This window comes from Tupaia chinensis, unplaced genomic scaffold (genome assembly GCF_000334495.1).
Source record: "Tupaia chinensis unplaced genomic scaffold, TupChi_1.0 Scaffold143868_1, whole genome shotgun sequence".
Taxonomy (NCBI): domain Eukaryota; kingdom Metazoa; phylum Chordata; class Mammalia; order Scandentia; family Tupaiidae; genus Tupaia; species Tupaia belangeri.
The window spans coordinates 418518-441411 of record NW_006203719.1 but is presented as its reverse complement, the minus strand read 5'-3'; the positions used below and the strand labels follow the sequence as shown (position 1 = coordinate 441411).

Sequence of the window (22894 nt, the reverse complement as noted above, 5' to 3'; positions counted from 1 at the left end):
TCTTTGTCAAAAGTCAGTTGGCTGTAAGTTTTGGGGGTTATTTCCGGGGTCTCTATTCTGTTCCATTTGTCCACATGTCTGTTTTGGTGCCAATACCATGCTGTTTTGACGATCACAGCTTTATGGTGTATCTTGGGATCAGGGAGTGATATGCTTCCTACTCCACTCTTCTTGCACAGAATTGCTTTTGCAATATGAGTTCTTTTATGATTCCAGACAAATTCTATGATTGTCTTTTCTTGATCTGTGAAGAATATTTCTGGTATTTTGATTGTAAAATAATTCTTAAAAAAAAATCTTTTCTTTAAATTCAGTGGGAATCCACAACAATGCTATGTGGTCAGTGAATAGTGTAAAAAGGCTTTATTTCTTTGTTAGTCATATATTTCCAGTGAACGATCACGCTACTCTATCTAGCAAGGAATATACTCATTGAAAACTAAGGGGTCAGGTACCAGCAGGTGGTATAGTGGTTATGTCGCTGAACTCCCACATGGTTGATCACAGTTCATCCAGACCCAGTGACTTGAAACTCACACCAGGTGTGTGTGCATGCGTGCCTAAAATTCCAGGAGGAGAATGGAGGAGAAGGGATTGCAGCCAGGTCATCTCCCTGGGGTATGATTTCTTGATTCTCCTCTCATTGTTTCTTATTTTCTCTCTTGAGAGCACATGTGCCCTAATGCAAAACAAAAACAAAAACAAAATGTAAAAATTAAAAAAAGCTGGGAGGTCAGGACTGGCCTGTAGCACAGCAGTTAGGGAGCAGAGGAGGCCTGATCTCACATGGCCCTCTGGGGTTCAAGTTCTGCCCATGTTAGCTTGAAAACACTATGGGGGGCCGAGCCCAGGATCCTGATGGGAAAGACATTGGAGAGAGGTATTGTGATGTGGTTGATCCCATTGGTGGGTGCTTTCTCTCTCTTTTCCTTTTCTTTGTCTCCTTTTCTCTTGCACATGTCTTCTGGCATAAATAAAAAAGAAAATGGAAAGAAAGAACAAAGAAAGTTTCTCATTGTCTATCTTCTACCATTAAAGACAGATCAATTTGCTACTTAAAAGGCATGAGGAAACAATATGATTGACCATTTTTGAGTCAGCTGCTTACTTCTAGACCAGTCAGCTGTGACCTTGTATTTGAGGCGGCTGAGTAGATTCAAATAAGATCATCTCTTTCTCATGCGATTAGAGCTGTGGAAGGGGCTGTTGTAGAAGTGGTACATTGGGGGGCGGTGGGGGCAGCAGGTGGCGTGGTGGTTAAGGCGCTGGACTCCCACATGGCCTACCACATTTTGAGTCCCAGACCTGGTGACTTGCTTTCTCACTTTTCCTCTCTCTCTGTCTCTTACTCTGTTTCTCTCTGGTCAAATTTAAATAAATAAATAAATAAAGTTAAATTAAATAATCCTAAGGAAAAAAAAAAAAAAAGTGGTAGGTATTTTGGACAGGCAGTACTGTCAATGTCTGTGATACCAGAGTTTCAGGTTTTGACTTTATTCTAATTTTGAGTACTGAAATTACAGGATAAAATTCAAAATTTTTGTAAAGAATTATTATTTAATTTTATTTATTTATTATTATTATTTTAAAATTTATCTCAGGGCACATGCACTCACCAGAAGGAGAGAGAGAGAGAGAAAGAGAGAGAGAGAGAAAAAGTCACCAGGCCCCACTAGAACCTCAGCTGGTCATGTGAGAGTCCAGTGCCTTCAGTAACGTGCCATCTGCTGGCCTCTAAATTTCAAATTTTTACAAATTAAGTACATTTATTAATACATGCTTTTGGGGAAAATAAAAATCTTGGAAATCTGGGACCAGCAGTTGGTGTAATGGCTATGTCGCTGAACTCCCATGTAGTTGACTATATTCACACCCCGGACTCTGTGGCTTAAACTCACTCCAGGTGCATGTGTGTTCATGCCCAAGATCCCTAGAAGGGAGCGAGAAATCACCCTATTTCTCACTTTCTGTTTCTCTGTCTCTCCCTTTTTAGCGAGAGCACGTACCCTATAGCAGAAAAAAACAAACAAACAAACGAACAAAAAACTCTAAGAAAAAAATCTTGGACATCTGAAGAAGTGTAGTGCTGTCTCTCTCTCTCTCTCTTTCTCAGTTGCTCTTGTGTGCTTGTACCTTTTGGCATAATATTAAAAAAGGGAAAAAAAAACTAAGCAAAATAATCTGCTTTTCATAAGTGAGATATTGTGTAAATGTTTGTAGGGTGGAGAGTGAGGGTAATATAGTTTAATTATGCATGTGGGTTTCAAAATTTAGAGTGGAAATACACTGTGACATTATGACTAAGAAATTGCAAGTCACACACAGCGAAGAGGTTAAGAGAGGTTACACGGAGTAATTACTACCTAACAGTGTCTCTTCAAAGACTAGCTAACTCATGCCTACCATATTTGTCTTTAAACCGTTTTATTCCTACAACCGAATATCTTTAATTCCTATATGCCTAGAATTTTGTCAAAAATTCTGGTAATTCTTACCATACTCAAGGCATTCTTCACCAGTGAAAATATCCACAACAAATAAGTGAAAATACTTTTTCCCTCTGAAGATTTTTCTTACTTTTAAGTGTTTAGCATTTCTCTACCTCTCTTATTATCCTGATGATGGCAAGAAGGAAATGTTATGCCTTACAATGTGACAGGTGACATTTATTGCTTTCAAAAAGGAATGAAGGGCTATTACCCAATTATGAAGTGGGGTTGTGGGTAGCACGTGAGAGGAGCTAGCTTTGCTCAGAGTTGGGAATGTCTGGCGTACAATTCCGTTGGCGTGGTGTTCTTGTGTGTCCAGTTACAGATTTGCATGCCCGGAGCTTAGGTGTTCTCAGTGACTGTGTCATTTTAAATGACTCTTGACAAAGTGACTAGATTCAATGTCGTTATCTCTGGTCTGGTTTACAATGAGAGAATAAGAGGGTAAGAGAGTGAGAGGGGAAAAAACAATGTGTAAAAGGCAGACATTGGGAAGCTGCTTTCATGAAATAATGTATGATTTCAGATCATTAAACATTATATACAATGAGGGGCCAGTGGAGAACGTAATGGTTATGTCACTGGACTCCCAAGTAGTCTACTGTGGTTCGAGTCCTGGACCCGGTAGCTTAAAACTCATGCCAGGCGCATATACATGCATGCCCAAAATCCTGAGAGGAGAATGGAGGAGAAGGGATTGCGGCATGGCGTTTTCCCCAGGGCGTGATTTCTTGCTTTCCATCTCTCTGTCTCTCTGTCTCTCTTGCAAGCACACACACCCTATAGCAAAAATCTCTCTTAAAAAAAATTATACACAATGAATGCCAGCTAGAGCAGAGGTCAAGGTGACCAGAGCCCATGGAGGTGACATTTCCATTGCTCTATAAAAGAAAGCTACAAAAGACTGGCAGGAGGCATGGTAGTTGAGTCACTGATTCCCACATGGCCAACTGTGGTTTGAATCCCAGACCTTGTGACTTGCTTTCTCTCTTTTTCTCTGGTCAAATTGAAGACAGATAACAAGTACGGTTCAAATCCCAGACCTGGCGGATTTCTTTCTTCTTCTTCTTCTTCTCTCTCTCTATCTCATTCTCTCTCTGGTGAGCACACATACCCTCTAACAAGCTAAAATAATAATAATAGGTAAAATTAAATAAATACTTAAAAAAAGAAATTAGAATTTCAAAAACATATTGCCTCATTTGCTGCAAATAACCATGGCAGAATAACAAATATTAAAGGAAATTAGAACTTACTACCTCCTGGCCTGGGATCTACCTGGCATTTACAAAATGCACTATGTTTTAATTTTAGAAAGAAAAAAAAGTGTATTGGGAAAATGTCATCACTGTCAACCTAAGATTTATAGGTGTATGAAAACATGTAACTATCTGAATCACAATTGACACAGTATATGAAACAGATGGAATAGCATTCTATTCAACAAGAGGTGGTTTTATAACTTACATATAGGTCCTAGTGGAACCCCAAAAATCTGGCGTTTCACAAAGTTTCTCAAACTCAGCCTTAGCCGAGACTGGGTCTTGGAAGGAGAGCCAGCGTTTGATCTGTACTTGATATTTCTTACTTTGTGTTTATGGGCAAGTTGTTCACAAAATTGCTTGTCTTATTTATATTCTTTAGCCAGATGATGAGACCAACTTTTAACAGAGGACCATTTCTACACTACAGGAGAGAAAGACCAAAATTTCAAAATTATGACCTCTGGAATATACAATTCAAAGAAGAGTACTGGATAATGTTTTATATATAGCAAAAGGAATCAATGAACTTTGTGTCTTTCACCTTTTTCTTCTCAAATCTACATTTAAAAAAGAGAATTATTTATTTAATTTTATTAATTCATTCATTTATTTTAATTTGACCAGAGAGACACAGAGACAGAGAGGGAAATAAAGAGAGAAAGGAAACCACCAGGTCCAGGACTTGAACCATGGCCTTCCATATGGGAGTGTCCAGTGCCTTAGCCACTACACGCCACCTGCTGGCCCATCAAATGTATTTTTTAGAAAGAAATGCTGGGACCAAGTTGGGGGTGCAGTGATGATGCAACTAGTCTGACATGGGAGGGGCTCTGGGTTCAAGTCCAGGGACCTCTCTGACTATGCTGAGTGTGTGCACATAGCAGTGATCCAGGCTAGTTGGGACTGTGCATGGAGCACGTTGTAAAACCCTATTAAGGTTTCTTGGACCAGCAGATGGCATAATGGTTACATTGCTGGACTCCCACGTAGTTGACTATGGTTCGAGTTCTGGATCCGGCGGCTTCAAACTCACTCTGGGTGCATGTGTATGCGTGCCCAAGATCCTGAGAGGAGAATGGTGGAGAAGGGATTGTGGTGTGGCCATCCACCCTGGGGGGTGATTTCTCGCTTTCTATCGGTGAGGGCACTTGTCCTATAGCAAAAATCTCTCTTAAAGAAAATACCTATTGGGGCCAGCAGTTAGCGTAATGGCTATGCTGCTGGACTCCCATGTAGTTGACCGTTGTTCGAGTCCCAGACCCAGTGGCTTAAACTCACGCTGGGTGCGTGTTGTGTGCATTCCCAAGATCCCGAGAGGAGAATGGAGGAGATCTTGCGGATGTGCCATTCCCCCTGGTGGGTGATTTCTCGCTTTCTGTCTCTCGCTGTCTTTCTGGTGAGCGCACGTGCTCTTCAGGAAAAAAACCTCTACAAAAAAAAAAACAAATAAACAAACAAAACAAACCTATTAAGGTTTCTTGTCTGTTTCTTTCTGCTTCTGGTTTCTTGTCTGTCTCTTTCTGCTTCTGTCTCATGGAAGAAATAAATCAATAAACTTAAAAGCAAAATGCTTTCTGAATCCATTTGCCACAGTAAAATATAATTTTTAAAAGAATTATTTAATTTTATTATTTTTATTATTATTTTTTAATTTGCTATAGGGCACATGCACCACGAGAGAGAGAGAGAGAGAGAGAGAGAGAGAGAGAGAGAGAGAGAGAGAGAGAGAATGAGAAAGCAAGCTACCAGGTCTGGGATTCAGACTGTGGTTAGCCCTGTGGAAATCCAGTGCCTTAAACCATGCCACCTGTTAGCCTGGTAAAATACATCTAAAAATATTGATTCTTTTGCTTTACGGTCTTGGCTGGTTTTAAAAAGTTAGGTAGGGCCCACTCATGACCTAGTGGTTCAGGCAGCCAGATCCCAAATGGCTATGCAATTCAAGTCTCAGAGACAGTGGCTCGAAAAACATGTCCGGTGTGTACGTGTACTTGTACCCAAAATCCCAGAAGAAGGAAGAAATGGAGGGGAAAAGACTGGCGTGACCATCCCTAGGGGCCTGAGGGGTTCTTTTTCTTGTCTCTCTCTCTCTGTCTGTCTCTCTCCAGCAAGCACATGCACCCTCTAGCAAATTAAAAAAAAATAAAAAAGTACTGAATTCTATAAAATTCAATAACATGAGTTTCTATTTACTAATATTAAAAAAATTCAACTAGTAACTTTTACAGTATAAAGTTTATTTTAAAATTCAATGTGATTATGATAATTTTATGAGAAAACCAATATCTATATAATATAGTTAGTATTCATAAGGTTGCAAAGTTATGTTAGATGTAGAAAATATGCCTCTTTGTGTGATTTTCGTATTCCTGCTAGGTTTCTCTCTCTTTTTTTCACCCTTTGAGGAACAGGACAAAAAGATGGAAAATGATTTTTCCCCCTATGGCTTCACATTTCTGGAAATGTTAAATCTCTTTTTAAGATGTTACTGATGTTGGTTGTAATCATATGTACAGCTTGGAATTTTCCTAAACTAATGAAAAATTGGCAAGTTTGTAAGTTTTTAAAAATTTTTTAAGAGGTTTTTGCTATAGGGCACGTGTGCTCGCCAGAAAGACAGAGAGACAGAAAGCAAGAAATCACCCCCTGGGGGGATGACCACGCCGCAATCTCTTCTCCTCCGTTCTCCTCTCAGGATCTTGGGCATGCACATGCACCCAGCGTGAGTTTAAGCCACCGGGTCTGGGACTCGAACTGCGGTCGACTACATGGGAGTCCAGCAACACAGCCATTATGCCAATTGCTGGTCCCAGCAAGTTTGTAAGTTTTGAGGTGTGTATGTGTGTGTGTGTGTGTGTGTGTGTGTGTGTGTGAAAGGATTTATACAACTTGTATGAGAGCATTGGGCCCATTTTATAATTGTTGCAATTACTGAATTTTTAAGCAGACAATTTTTTCTCCCATATTCAACCTAGCAAATTGTTACTTAGGCTGATGTCACTAGGTGCCCCTGTTATTTGCACAGTGTTCATTTGAAAATCTAGGGTCCAGCCTGTGACACGGTGGTTAAGGCAATTGGCTCCCACAGAGTGACTGCGTTGTTTGAGTCTTGGACCTGGTGACTTGAGAAACATGATGGGTGCATGCATGCTCATGTCCAAAAATCCCCAAAGGAGGGAGAAAGGGAGACGAGATCGTGGTGTGACCATCCACCACGAGGGCTGCTTTCCCACTCCCCACACCCCTTTTCTCTTTCTCTAGTGAGCACATGCGCTCTCTGGCAAATGAAAGAGAGAAGAAAAAAAAAAAAAAATAAGATAGTGTCCCGACAGCCTTTACCAGCTCGTTGCATAGCAATGAAGACCATTGTTGTACTGAACCACTTTGGCCTTCACGTCTCTAATGGGGAAAATAAAAACTCCGTCCTGCTTTTAATTAGTATTTGGCCATATAGAGCACTACTATAAAAATACTTAGTTTATTGAATCATATAAAATTTGTGCCACATTTGCGAATGCAAGCACAGTCGTGTGCTTTAGTAGGTGCATGGAAATAAGATACAGTTTCTTAAGTCTCTGTCAGTGAAAATTAAGAAAGCTTTACAAAGATAAATTGAGAACTTGCCCAACTAATACAAAAATTCAAGTGCACCACAGATGGAATTATAAGAAGAATAAGAAAGGAGTATAATATTTGGCATTAACTCTCCACTGTGAAGCATTCAACAGGGTGATTTTTTTCAGACTTGTGGCGAATAGCACACTCTAACCCACGACATGCTGCATCATTTTGAACTAAAGGTCTTGCTAGGGAGAAAGATATAATCAGCCTGTAGCCATAGGATACCATTTCGGCAATAAAAAGAAATAATCAGTGAGCAGCCAGTTGGTTGAAAGGAAGAAACAGGGAGAGAATAATTATCAGTTCGTAATCGCCGTGACCATTCCCCTCCTCTCTGGTCTCCTCTTGAGCAAGGCTTCTGCACCTGGCACTTCAGTGTGCTCGCAGCTGAGCAGGGACACAGAGGCCAGGCCATAATGGCCTGCTTCCCGGCCCTGCGAGCAGGTCGCCTTCTCAATGGCTGCAGATGTTCATGAAGAATGATCACTCCTAGGTGCCCTCCTTCAGTGGTAATCCCAGGGTCCTTGTAGCCAACAGCTTGAACTCTCGAACATAAAGGCCAGCCCGAATTAAAGGTCTTGAGAAACCTTTGATAGGCCCGGCCTTAGATGTTCTAAGCAGATTGTGAAAATAATTTACAACAAAGGACCTGGTTAATTTAGGAATAGTTTTGTTGTCGTTCTGGTTTTTTTTTGTTTGTTTATTTGTTTTTTTGTTTTTCTTTCTTTCATTAAATGCATGTTACTCTCCTTCTGGTGAGTTTCTATAAACCGATACATTTGTCTGAAACAGTTTTCTGACTTTTAAACACATATGTATAACCTGGCTAGGCCATAACTGGTTTTTATTAAACCATTAAAAGAGAATACTAAAAGGGGCTTAAAGTCAGGTGCATTCAATAAAACTCTATTTGAGTTGGCACAGAGGCAGTCGCATGTGTTTTCTGGTTGAGCGGGTGCTGCAAGTTTATCACCTGTATCACCTATGGCGAAATGTTTTGTTTCAATAAAAATATCTTTTATAATCTCTATCACCATCATTAGAGCATATTCATAGTTGATGAATTTACTTACTGTTAAACAAGTAATACATCTGTTAGATTTACTGTATTTTTTAAACATTTTATTTATTCATTCTCTTATTTTAATTTGACGAAAGAGAGAGAAAGTGAGAAAGCAAGCCATGAAGTCCGGGACTTGAACCATGATTGGCCATGTGGGAGTGTCCAGTGCTTTAACCACCACACCACCTGCTGGTCCCAGATTTACTGTATTTTAATAGCGATCTATGATTTTTGATTAGCTACGACTTTCAAAAGAAGGAAGAGCAGTTCAAAGGGTGCTCTTTGGGGGCAGAATAAGTGCCCCATTTAAACTAATAGATTAAACATGTTTATTACCACTATCAATATTATCTAACTGAGAGAAGAAACAATCCTTAATAAAGAAGGCAGTTAACATACTCTTTTAAGGCCCAAATTATTGTCCTCTCTGATGTGAACTGAAAGGAAATGTTTTCTTCAGCTTTCATGGAACGTTTTTGAAATTTTGGCTTAGGCTGAAATCATCAACCCTTTTCGTCTGCATCTCTATGCTTTGTATCCTCCTTTGGGAAAACACTTGTTCTTTTTCCTGGAATTTGTGAACACTGTTTGGATTGCCAAAGGAGTTGCCCAAGAGGCCAACTGGACTGTGCAAAATGTCAGCATCCAAAGAATGGGATCATAGTGTCATTAACGCACACAGTCCAACCCTAGACCATCAAACCAAGGTATCCTGCAAGCTGTTTTCTAGGCATAGCTCAGACAATTTTTTTATTCAACATAATATAAATTCTCAGTAGGATAGACATGTTTATTTTCTGGAGAGACTAGTAATCTAAATTGGGTACTTCCCTAACCAAATGAGAAATCAGAGACTGGGCATGGTGGTTAAGGCACTGGACTGTCACATGGTTGTCCATGGTTCAAGTCCTGGAGTTGACGACTTGAAAAATCACACTAGGTACATGTGTGTGCATGCCTAAAATCCTGCGAGGATAGTGGAGGAGAAGGGCTTGTCGTGTAGCCATCTACTGCTGGAGGGGGAAGGGTGATGTTTCACTTTCCCTCTCTCTGTGTCTGTCTTTCTTTCTCTCCCAGAAGCACATGTGTACTATGGCAAAAAAAATCTTAAAAAGAAAAGCAAAGAAATAAAGAAAAGAAAAGAAGATACTGGAGATATACTAGGTATTTATTTTGTACAGCCAATACTATTTTTAAGAAGCAGCAGCCTCCTTCCTCTTGCATTTTTTGAGACTTGGTAATTACGGTCTTCTGTCCTGTCCAGGGACAGAACTGGCACAATGCATTACTAGACATACGTTCCTCATGTCCATTTCTGAAGTAATGAAAGTAACTAGATTTAAAATTATGTTCATTATTTAGAAAAGATTGTTAGGAGGTTTTAATTAGAAGTTGTGTCCACTGAGAGATTTATGGCTGTAAATTTCCCCATGCACATGGTTTTCATTATAACGGCTGTGAACCAATAGCTTTTATGTGATTCCCATTGCCCACTCCTCCCTCAGCCCCCGCATGAAATTGAAATCATTTTTGAGGTCACTCAGGTTTTTGGGGAAAACGTTGGACGTTTATAGATTATCTTGAAATAACAATTAATTCTTCTGTTTAAGAAATAAGCCAGAAGTATCATAGAAAAGAGGAGCTAAATGACTATTTGTCATGTAAGTGTGGGAAAATAGAAACTTTCTGAAACTAAGGTTAATTCTAAGTAATATTTTTTCCTCTTTTTTTGAAATGAGTATTTTTTTAAGAAAGATATCTTGATCAACTCTGGGTTGAGGTGGTGGTCACAGACTGATTAAGATGCTCCAGATATTTCATCATCACATTATGTACTGTTACATTTGAGATCTGTGCAAAAACATAGACATGGGAAAACATTTTCTATGGAAAACATGTGCGCACATACACACCAGTTGAACTGCTACATTATAATGTCATCTGTGTTCTAAAATAACTTGTTTTCCTTTGGTGAAAATTATGAATATTAAGTATGGTTGAACAAACTTCACACTAGAAGCTGTTATTCTGAAATCTCTCTTAATCCCTTAAAATGGTCATTTAAACCTATCATCTTCAGAAAAACTGTAAGGAAGAAGTGGGTAGAAATGACACTTAAACTTCTTTTGAGAAGGAGTTTTTTATTCCTAAGGTTTTTGCCAGAGGGCATATACGAGAGAGAGAGAGAGAGAGAGAGAAAGAGAGAGAGAGGGAGAGAAAGAGAAAGAAAGTGAGAAATCATCCCTCATGGCCACATCACGGTGCCTTCTCCTCCATTCTCCTCCGCACACATGCCTGGCATGATTTTTAAACTTCCAGGTCGGGGACTCAAACTGAGATCAACCATGTGGCAGTCCAGTGTGTTTCAACCACCAAGCCACCAGCTAGCCCTGAGAAGAACATTTTTTTTTTTAATCAACAAAAACTTCATTTAGAACACATTGGCAAAATAAATTCCAGTTGCAATTTCACATGTATCAAAAATACAGGTGGTATTGGAACCAGCAGGTGGCATGATAGTTAAGGTGCTGGACACTCCCATATGGCTGACCACAGTTCAAGTCCTGGACTTAGTGGCTTTGTTTCCCACTCTCTCTTTCTATCTCTGTCAGTCTGGTCAAATTAAAATAAATGAATTAATAAATAAAATTAAATAAACTCTTCCTTTTAAAAATGCAGGTGATATTTATAAAAATAACTTACATATACAAATTAACAATAAACAACAGCTTCACAGAAGATTGTGAACATTTTGCACACTAGTCAGTCCTTTCTTTTAGGTGAGCTGCTCTTTTGATGATGATAAATTAATAGATACATACTATTGTGAACTACTCAGAGAATACAAAAAGGTTTTGATTTGTTTTTCTCTTGCAAGCAAAAGTTTATCATTTATAATCTTTCTTCCCCCCACATCTACCATCTACTACCAACTCTCAACCACTTTCCCCCTTACTGTCACTAGCATCCACACTGATACTCTCCACCATCACATCTTCAGATCACTCAACCTCTGCCATAAAGTGTAGACACCCAGAACAAATTGAATGGAGATATACAGTGTGTATCTTTCAATGTCTGGCTTGCTTCAGTCAACATTAAGTCTTCTATATTCACCCTTATTTTTTTTTGGAGAGGTTTTTGCTATTGGGCGCGTGTACTCAACAGACAGAGAGACAGAAAGCGAAAAATCACCCCCGAAAGGGGATGGCCAAAATCCCTTCTCCTCCAGTCTCCTCTCAGGATCTTGGGCACGCATGCACACACACCCTGCGTGAGTTTTAAGCCACCGGGTCCAGGACGTGAACCACGGCCGACTCCATGGGAGTCCGGTGACATAGCCATTACACTAACTGCTGGTCCCCTGTATTTACCCATTTTGAGTTGAATAGGATCTCACTGTTTCTTATGATTGTGTAATATTCCAAAGTATATATATGCCACAGTATACCCAATCATCATTTTTTGGACACTTAGGTTGGTTCCATGTTTTAGCAATAATAAATAATGCTGCAGTAAACATAGATGTGCAGATGTTTTTCCAACTGAGTGTTTTCTTATCCTTTGGTAGATGCCAAGAAGTGGGATTGCTGAGTCATATGAGAGTTCTATCTGTAGGTTTTTAAGAAATCTCCATGTTGTTTTCCACAGAGGTTGGATTAATTTACATTCCCACCAACAGTGTAAGAGAGTTCCCTTTCACTACAGCCTTGCCAACTCAGTGTTCTTTATTTTTAAATTTTATTTTATACATTAAATCACTATATTACTACAGCTTATAAAGTGAATTTGCCCAACATGAATACATTTCACACCAGTCCAGTTGAAGATACTATGTACATTATCAACAGATAACCACCATTTCTGTGTCCCATAAATGTCTTGCTTTTCTATTTTTCTACTTGATTCCTTTCCCCACACTCTTCCCCTTCTCCTAACCTCTTCTCACATTATTTCCAGTGTCTGTAACCATTTTCCATACTTCTATATCCTCTAATTTTTCAGTTTCCACCACAGAGTGCGGAAAGTCAGTATCCATTAAATGGAGACAACGCACAATGTCTCTCTTTCATAGCCTGGCTTCTTTCACTTGGCAGTAAATCTTCCATAGTTGTCTAATTTCTATCAAATGCCAGGGTGTTGTTGTTTTTTATGACTGAGTAGCATTCCATAGAGTATATGTGCCACACTTTTTCAATTCATCCATTTGTCTGTAGACATTCGTTTGTTCCATGTCTTAGTAATTGTAAATAATGTGCAATAAACATAGATGTGCAAACACTTTTCTGACAATGTTCTCCTATCCTTTGGGTAAATACCCAGCAGCAGAATTGCCGAATCATATGGTAGCTCTATTTGTAGATCTCTGAGGAACTCCCATATTGTTCTCCACAGAGAAGAACATTTTTTTCCCGAGGTTTTTGCTATAGGGCACACGTGCTTGCCAGAAAGACAGAGAGACAGAGAGACAGAAAGCGAGAAGTCACCCCCTAGGGGGGATGACCACGCTGCATTCTCTTCTTCTCCATTCTCCTCTTGGGATCTTGGGCACGCACGCACACATGCCTGGCATCAGTTTAAGCCACTGGGTATGGAACTCGAACTGCACTGGACTACATGGAGTTCAGTGACATATAGCCATTACACCAACTGCTGGTCCCAAGAAGAACATTTTTAACATCACAATATTTTTTTCTATTCCTGTATAGTAATTATTATACTTTTAATAGTTATTGTTTAGGAAAATTAGTCTTGATAAAACTGCTATGAATAAATTCAGTAGTAGTTTTCAATCAATGGATAAATAAAATAATATTTATGCACATTTGAGAAATAACAGAAAAGCAGTTTGCAATCAATTATTCAATCTAAAATCTTGATGAGGGACCAACCCCATAGCCTACTTGTTTAGGAAGCTGGTTCTCCATGTGGGATCCCAATTTTGGTTTGAATCCTGACCCTCTTGGCTTAAAAAAACAAACTGATGTGTATGCTTGTATGCCCCAACTCCTGACTTTCAATTATTCAATCTAAAATCTTGATGAGGGACCAACCCCATAGCCTACTTGTTTAGGAAGCTGGTTCTCACATGTGGGATCCGAATTTTGGTTTGAATCCTGACCCTCTGGGCTTAAAAAAACAAACTGATGCGTATGCTTGTATGCCCCAAGTCCTGACTTGATGGAGAACTGGAGAAGGGATTGTGGTGTGACCTTACCCAAATGGAAGCTGCTTTCTCCCTTTCCCCTCTCTTTTTGTCTTTCTAGCAAGCACACATGTCCTCTGGCAGGTAAGAAAAAAACAAAATTTGATGAACCTATAGGTTCAATAACATCCCTGACTTGGCCCTCAAGCTTAGTCATCCAAGATTGAAAACATGAGTCTAAAATGAATTAAATTGTGCAGAGTCCATCTAGAAACAATAGCAACAACAACAAAAAAAACAACAATAGCAGCAACAACAATGGTTCTTTAGGCTCCTGAGACATGTCTGTGAACTTCTTGATTCCCCACAGGTGAAATATCATTTGAAGAAAGTAAAATATAATTTTATAAAAATGGCTCAAACTTTCAAAACAACATTGCAAAAGAATTTTATTTATAAAATTGTCATGGTGTTGAAAATACTGGCAAATTTTTAGGCTTCTGGAAATATGTCTGAAGACTCTCCAGGTAACTCAGACTGAATACAAGGCACAGGTCATGACAACAGGCTCTGAAAAATGGGCTTTGAACTTAGGATATTTCTCAGATCAGAACCAGAATCTGTTGGAATGTCCTTGGGAATTTCAGACTCTTTGAAAAGAGGAGGGGTTAAGGAAAATCCTGATTTATTCAGTAGCTACTACATGTGAGGCAGTTATAGGTGACATGTGTGTTCTGCTGACTCCACAAAATAACCTTATTGTGTGGTTGTTATAATTTCCCATGAGTATCCAACAAGGGACAGTGAGATGGGGGCCATTGAAAGGCAACATGATGGACGAATAAACTCTTGGGAGGAATTTCACCATCTGAACTAAAAGGCAGCTAGGAAGCACTGGCCTAGACATTAACTTAAAATAATAGATGAAGAGTCACAGCATTGCTGAAGGAAGGGCCCAGCCTTAGCAACCACAGAGTTATTGTGCTGCCGACAAACAACACATTATGCAGAGGGCTGGGCCAAGGGAAAGGCTTGTTGAGGACTGAAGCCAAGTAGAGTTATAGGAAGAGTAGGAGAGGCAGCTGCAAGGCCTCCAAAGACCAGGAAGGGACTATTTTGGATTTCTATAGGAAAGGACTAGTAGACCTGAATAGGAGCTGAAAATACGTCTAATGGATATTTGGGACTCTTGAGTATTTTTTTTAGGAAAAAAAAAAAAAAGACCAGCAGTTGTTGTAGTAACTACTGCTACATTACAACCTTGCCTTCCCACCCCACCCCCAACACACAGACAATTGCATAAAACAGACATTTTATTACGTTAATGGGTTGTGAAAATTGGGAATTTGGACAGACCGTAGTGGGGATGGATTGTCAAAGACTGAATGACCCCAAGGGTAGAGCCTGGAATCCTCTGGACACATCTTCACTTACATGGCTGAATGTGGTGTTGGCCAGGACCTCACAAGGGCTGTCTGCTGAACACACTGTCTGGCTTCTCCAAGACATCTTTCCAAGTGCACTGCCTTGACCTGTCTCCTAGTATGGGCTCTAAGAACAAGCAACTCAAGAGGCTCATGCATTGGCTTTTGTGACCTCTCTCCTGAAGTCACATGGCATCACTTCCACCAGAATCACTAAGTGAAAGGGAGAGAACATAGACCATTCCTGGGTGACATGTCAAAGTCTTACATGCTTTTTAAGAGAGCACATAGGGGGACCAGCAGATGGTGTAGCAGTTACGTTGCTAGACTCCTACATGGCCAACTGCTGTTTGGGTTCTGGACCTGGAGGATTGAAACTCACACTAGGCACATGCACATGTATGCCCAAAATCCTGAGAGGAGAATGGAGAAGGGATTGTGGCATGGCTATCCCCCTGGGGAGGGGGTGATTTCTTGCTTTCTGTCTCTCTGTCTTTCTGATGAGCACACACATCCTATAGGGAAAAAAAAATCTCTCTCTTGAAAAAAAAAAAGGAAAGAAAAAGAAAGAGAAAGGATGTAGGATGGGAACTGTTGTTCAGCCATTGTTGGAAAATAACAGTGATAGTAGTTGCTGGGTAAGTGAGGTAGGAGCCTCTCCCTTTTTTTCTTCTTTCCCTCTTTTAGAAGAAATAAATAAATAAACTTAAAACATTTTACTAATATAAGATTAAGGGGCTGGCAGGTGGCATGGTAGTTAAGGGCGCTAGAATCCCACATGGCCAACTGTAGTTTGAGTCCTGAACCTGGCAGCTTGCTTTTTCATTTTCCTTCTCTCTCTCACTCTGTCCCTCTCTGGTCAAACTAAAATAAGTAAAGTTAAATGAAAAATAATTTTAAAAAAACCCATAAAGTTAAACCTGTTATTCAGAAACCGATTTTAATGATAGTGTTCTAGGAAATATCAGCTGATACACTTACCTACAGAGTCTTGTGGGCCTTAGAATCTGTGAGGGGGTAACTTAAAGAGTCTGTTTTGCTTCATAGTAAAAGAAACTTGACTTGTGTGGCCCACATTTCTCAGTCTCTCTTTTTTGGGGGGTAAGGGAGAGATTTTTGCTATAGGGTGCTTGTGCTGGCTGGCAGAGACAGAGAGAGAGAAAGTGAGAAATCATTCACCAGGGAGGATGACCACGCCACAATCCCTTCTCCTCCACTCTCCTGGGGTTTTGTTCATGCACACACATGTGCCTGATGTGTGTTTGAAGCTGCTGGGTCCAGAACCTGAACCACTCTCCATGTGGGAGTCCAGTGCCTTAAACACCACACGACCTACTGACCCCCTCAAGTCTCTTTGAAAGCTAGAAATGGACCTGTGACTAAGTCCCATACAAAGAATTGTGAGGGGAAGTTATTTTGTGCGTGCGCTGAGAAATAATTAAAAGATACCTTTCTTGGGACCAGCAGGTGGCGTGGTGGTTAAAGGTGCATGGCCGACTGAGGTTCAAGTCTCGGACCTGGCTTCTCACTTTTCCTTTCTCTCTTTCTCTATCTCTCTCTGGTCAAAATAAAATAATAATAACAAATGGAATTAAATAAATAAAAAAGTATTTTTAAAATAGTGTATATTTGGGGACTAGCAATTGGTGTAATGGCTATGTCGCTGGACTCCCATTTATCTCGGACCCAGTGGCCTAAACTCACACCAGGTGCGTGTGTGTGTGTGCCCAAGATCCTGAGAGGAAAATGGAGGAGAAGGGATTGTAGTATGCCCATCCTCCTGGGGGGTAATTTCTTGCTTTCTGTCTCTCTTGTGAGCTCATGCGCCCTATAGCAAAAGCCTCTCAAAAATGTATATTTTAGGGAACCAGCAGTTAGCGTAATGGCTATGTCGCTGGACTCCCACGTAGTTGACCGCGGTTTGTGTCCCGGACCTGGTGGCTTAAAACTCACGCCGGGTGCGTGTGTGTGCGTGCCCAAGATCCCGAGAGGAGAATGGAGGAGAAGGGATTGCGGCGTGGCCATCCCCCCAGCGGGTGATTTCTCGCTTTCTGTCTCTATGTCTCTCTCTGTCTGTCTGGCGAGTGCACGCGCCCTATAGTGAAAAAAAAAAAAAACCTCTCAAAAAAAATTAAAAAAAAATGTATATTTTAGATCCATACTGGAGATAGCAAGTAGAAAATTTAATATACAAGCCTAGAGTTCCAGAGAGTGGTCTGGGCTAAAGAAATAGTTTTAGACTCTTTGGCATATTGATGGCATTTTATTTTATTTTTAAAAAAATTATTTAATTTTATTTATTTAATATTATTCTTCAATTTGATGAGAGAGAGAGACAGAGACAGAGAGACAGAGAGAGAGTGAGAGAGAAAGGAAGCTGCTCTGTCCAGGGACTCGAGCCATAGTCAGTCACATGGACGTCCAGCGCCTTAACCACCACATCACCTGCCGGCCCCATATCGATGGTATTTTATACTAATACATCAAGGGAGATCATCATGCAGATGAGTATAAAGATAATAGGGAGTACCAAAGACGGAGTCCTGGGTACTATCAAGAGATGGGGAGGCGGGGAGAGAAGGAGAAAGACGGGGAGAGGAAACCTGTAAATATACAAAGGAGGAGAAAATAGTGACCTGAAGAGAAAGTCAAGAAAGTATGGTATCCTTGAAGTCAAGCAGAGGAAGAAAAAAGAGGGATCATTTGAGACAGTGTGGTTAAAAGACCAAATAACGGGAATACTGAGCTCTGACCGATGCAGAGGCGAGTGTTGTGGCAAAAACAGTTTTGGTGGAATGGTGAGGAAGAACTCTGACTAGGCTTGATTAAATATGATAAGGACCTTTCGCCCTCACACAGTCGCTTTTCCACTGACTTGTGTCTTATCTAAATGTGTGAGGAGAGGCCGGCAGGTGGCGGGGTGGTTAAGGGTGCTGACTCCCACATGGCTGGTCCGAGTCCTGGACCTGGTGGCTTGCTTTCTCACCTTCCCTCTCTCTATATATATCCCTCTCTGGTCAAATTAAAATAAATAAATAAAATAAATAAAGTTAAATAAAAGAATTCTTTAAAAAAATAAATGAATGTGTGAGGAGGGCATAGGTTGGTAATTATCTCTTCCTCTTTTTTTCTAGATTTTTTTCCCACTACGTTTATTTGTCACAGTTTTCTTTTCTTTTCTTTCTTTCCTTTTTTTCTTGTAATTTTTCTATAGAGAATGTGTGCTCACCAGAGAGAAAGAAAGAAAGAATGAGAAAGCATTCCTACTCCATCCTGGGGCAGGGATGGCCATGCTGCAATCCCTTCTCCTCCATTCTCCTCTCGGGATCTTGGGCACGCACGCACACGCACCCGGCGTGAGTTTAAGCCACCTGGTCTGGGACTCGAATCGTGGTCAACTACATGAAAGTCTAGTGACATATCCATTACGCCAACTGGTCCCGATCTCATAAACTCTTTTAAAGATTCTGTATTATATCATGATAACTATGGAAAGGCATTAGAGGATAAAAATAACAGAATGATATTTTCACGTCTGTATATAGAAAAGATCATCCTTGGGGCCGGTGGATGATGTCGTGGTTAAGGGTGCTTGGACTTCCACATGACCGACTGCTGTTTGAGTCCCGGACCTGGTGGCATGCTTTATCACTTTCCCGCTCTTTCTTTCTCTCTCTCTTACTTCACCTCTCTCTGGGAAAATTAAAATAAATAAAATAAAATAAAATAAAATAAAATAAAATAAAATAAAGTTAAATACACCAACTGTGGATCCCTGAATGAAATACTTCTTATTTTTATTTTTATTTTTTGGAGAGGTTTTTGCTATAGGGCGCATGTGCTCGCCAGAGAGAGAGAGAGAGAGAGATAGAAAGTGAGAAATCACCCCCCAGGGGGGATGGCTACGCCTCAGTCCCATCTCCTCCATTCTCCTCTTGGGATCTTGGGCACGCACACACACGTGCCTGGTGTGAGTTTAAGCTGCCGGGTCCGGGACGTGAACCGCAGTCGACTACATGGGAGTTCAGCGACATAGCCATTACACTAACTGCTGGTCCCTGAAATAATTCTTTTTAAAAAAAGATCCTAAATTTTTATTTTTGGATGGGATGCAGTAGCCCCATACATCTCAGTACTTCTCCTACAATAATTAGAGAAATCAAATAAATACAAAAACAATTTTAAAGCTAGCAGAGCTGAAGAAGGAATAAATGATAGGTGAAATAGGAGATATTTCAACTTTTCGCTGTCCCATGGGGCTGGGTGACACATTTGAAACTTCGAATCCCAGATGCAGGGGGAAGCACATTGGGAAGCTGGGAAACTTGGTAAAAGGCTTTTAAAAAGTAAAGTGAAACCTCTCATAATGTAGTGGTGTTCAAAAGAAGGTCAATCACAGTGGACGCCAGGACCCCAAGATAGCATGAGTCATCTCGGAAACTCATGGATGTCAGACTCGGGCAGCTGTCAACCTGGATATTGATGTGAAATTTTACCTCTAATGGCATTGCTGGAGCATTGCAGAGTCATTGCAAGTAGGTCAAAGTAAAGACGGGCATTGCTGGGGTTTCTATGGTGCTGGGCCTTTCATACTGTTCAGCTACCGCCTTTCTTACAAGAAACTCAAACACCAGCGATGACACAAGTACCACTGAAGAGGGCCAGCCTGGAGGGCATACACTGAACCAGACCTTCATCTCCTTGGTTTTGCATCCCTCTGAAGGAACTTGCTGAGTCCTTTCATATCCCAGTTGAGAAAATTCACACCTAGTAAAAGACAACAGGTTTGTGTACCTAAAAAAGAAAAGAAATGAGTCCTAATAAGACTGATCCATTCCAGACCTAATTGGAAACTTATGTATTGAAGTTATCAGTTGTCTGAAGCCCCCGCAGTTCTTTCACATACAATATCTGTTACAGGTTTGTTATACAATCACCAGATATACCAAGAAGTAATAGGTGACTGATAGTCATGAGAAAAAACAAGCAGTAGAAGAAGACCAATAGATGATGTAGATCTTGAAACTTAACAAACAAGAACTTTAAAATAATCATGGGATGCTAGCAGGTGGCGTGGTGGTTATGGTGCTTGATTTCCACATGGTTGACCGTGGTTTGAGTCCCAGACCTGATGACTTAAAAATCACAACAAATAAATAGATAAATAAATGAATAAATGTCTAAAAAATCATGCAAAATGTTTTTACACTTCTCACAGTAATTGATAGAGCAAGCATAAAAATCCTGGGAAAATATAGAAGTTATGAACAACAAGATGCATCAACTTGACATAATTGATATGTATAGAATACTAAACTTGCAACTGCAAAATTCACATTCTTTACAAGTATGTGTTAAACATTTACCCCTCCCAAAATGGCATTTTTTGGGGGTAAGGTTTTTGCTATAGGGCACATTCACTCTCCGCAGAAAACAGAAGGAGATTAGAAGAAGGAAAGAGAGAAATCACTCCTTTAGGGACAGGGTGATGACTATACTGCAAGCCCTACTCCTCCATGCTCATCCGGAGATTTGGGGCCCACATGCACAGGCGCCGCCACCTGCTGACTTTCAGAAAGAGATTTCATGCATATAGCATATAGCAAGTCTCAGTGAATTAAATCATGCATAGTGTATCCTCCGAGCACAGTGAAACAAAATTAGAAAGAAATTGTATAAAAATCCTCAAATGTTGGAAATTAACCAATATACTTCTAAATAATTTACTGGGCACAGAAGAAATCACAATGGAAAAAAGGAAGTATTTTGAACTGAATAATAATGACAATACCATACAGCAAAACTTATGGAATGTAGTTAATGCAGTACTCAGAGCAAACATTACAGCTGTAAATTCATGTATTAGAAAAGAAAATTTCAGATCATTACCTAGGTTTTCACCTTATTAAGTTACATAAAGAGGAGCACATTTAACCTAAGGAAAGCAAAAGGCAGAAACTCTTGGAGCAGTGATCAACAAAACAGTAGAATTATAATTTAAAAACTAACAAAGCCAAAATTTTGTTCTTTGAAGAGATTATAAAAATTAGTAAACCCTTAGCAAAACTGATAAAACAAGGAGAAAATGCAAAATACTTACATTAGGAATGCAAAAAGGACTTATCTATTGCTACTGCAGACATCATAAAAATAAGCTATAACACTAATTTCATGTTGGTTATGTAAAATTTCAAAAAGTTCTCTTTTTTGTCTGCTATTCTTACAGTCAATGGTGCCTGGTGGCATCAATCTTTCTTTCTAAAATACAGACTTAAGGCTGGCCTTGTAGCCTTATAACTAAGGGAGCTGGAACCTATATAACTAACTATGGTTCGAATCCCAACCCTGACAATTAGAAAAACATGAGGCATATATTTGTGTGTGTCCCAAACCTGACCAGATAGAGTAATGAGTGAGAAGGGATTGTGGTGTGACCATGCCCCATTGGGGAGTGTTTTCCCTCTTTCTCTCTCTGTCTTTCTCTGGTAAGCAATTATATTTATATGTATATGTGTGTATATATGTGTATATATATATGTATTTATATTCATATATACATGTATATGTATTTTATGTACACATATGTATTTATATGTATGTGTATATATACATGTATTTATATGCATATATACATGTATATGTATTTTATGCACACATATGTATTTATATGTATGTACATATATGTATTTATATGTATGTGTATATATACGTGTATATATATGTATATATAGATACATATACACACACACATACATGCATACCTTTAGTCTTCTGCTATAGTGGAGAAAAGACTAGTAATACACTTCAAGAGAGAGAAGAGAGGAATCAGCAAGTGGTGTGGTGGTTAAGGTGCTGGAATTCCCACATGGCCAACAATGGTTCGAGTCCTGGACATGGTGGCTTACTTTCTCTCTCTCTCTCTCTCTGGCAAAACTCATGTGAAAATAATAATAATGATAATAATGGTAATAATAATATAAGTAAATGAAGTTAAATAATTATTTTTTTAAAAAAAGAGAGAGGGAGGAGATACAGGACTCAGTTTTAAAACAAACTTTGGACTAATTTTGCTGTTTTTAGTCCCAGTTCATCACTGTTTCCAGAAATATGTGGTGTTTCCATTTAGGGTTTCTAGGGTTGTTCTTGTGGTAAAAATTGGCTTACTTCTTGGCTTTCCCCTGCTAGTTAAAAGTTTCATTTTCTAAGAGCTGCTAATTTAATTCAATTGCCACTCATTGTTTTGCTTTCTAGCTTCCAGAATTTTATATCTCTCAGCTCTTTGCATTGTCTTTTTTCCTGTGAAAGGATGTCTTTTCAAAATTGTGGAGAGAGATTTTCAGACAAATATGCTTAAATGCATGTTTTCAATCTTCTATCTTTCACTGAATGTCCCTTTTTAGTATCTTTCAAATTTTGCCTGAAGAGTTAGGAAATTGGATCCAGTGTTTTAGGTGGAGTAGGGAACTATTCTTTATTATAATACATTTTATGCAAGTATGTGACTCTTTAAATATGTGCCTGTGTAACTTTATTAGAGAATGAAATTAAAAACACCATGGAAACCAAACCAAAGCTAAAACGTATAAGGAGATAGAATACATAGAACTGGGTGACATTTATTCATTCAACAGACACAGTTCTAAATGGAAAAGCAGCTGCGAAGGAAAGTTAGTCCTACAGTTAATTTTATAAAAATGCTATTTATAGGGCTTGCAGATGGCAGAGGTTATGGCACTAGATCCCACGAGGCTGACCTCACAGCTTAAGTCCTGGACTTGGCAGCTTGAGAAACACTGGGTATGTGTGGATACATGCCCCAGATTCCGAGAGGACCCAGGAGGAGAAGGGATCGTGATGTGGTCATGCCTCTGCCTGTCTTGATCTCT

The 22894-nt window shown here is 39.6% G+C and overlaps 1 pseudogene; it reads right to left on the bottom strand.

Annotated features, from left to right (window-relative positions):
* Positions 1 to 22894, bottom strand: part of LOC102492273 (40S ribosomal protein SA-like) — a 55814-nt pseudogene that overhangs the window by 15864 nt on the left and 17056 nt on the right.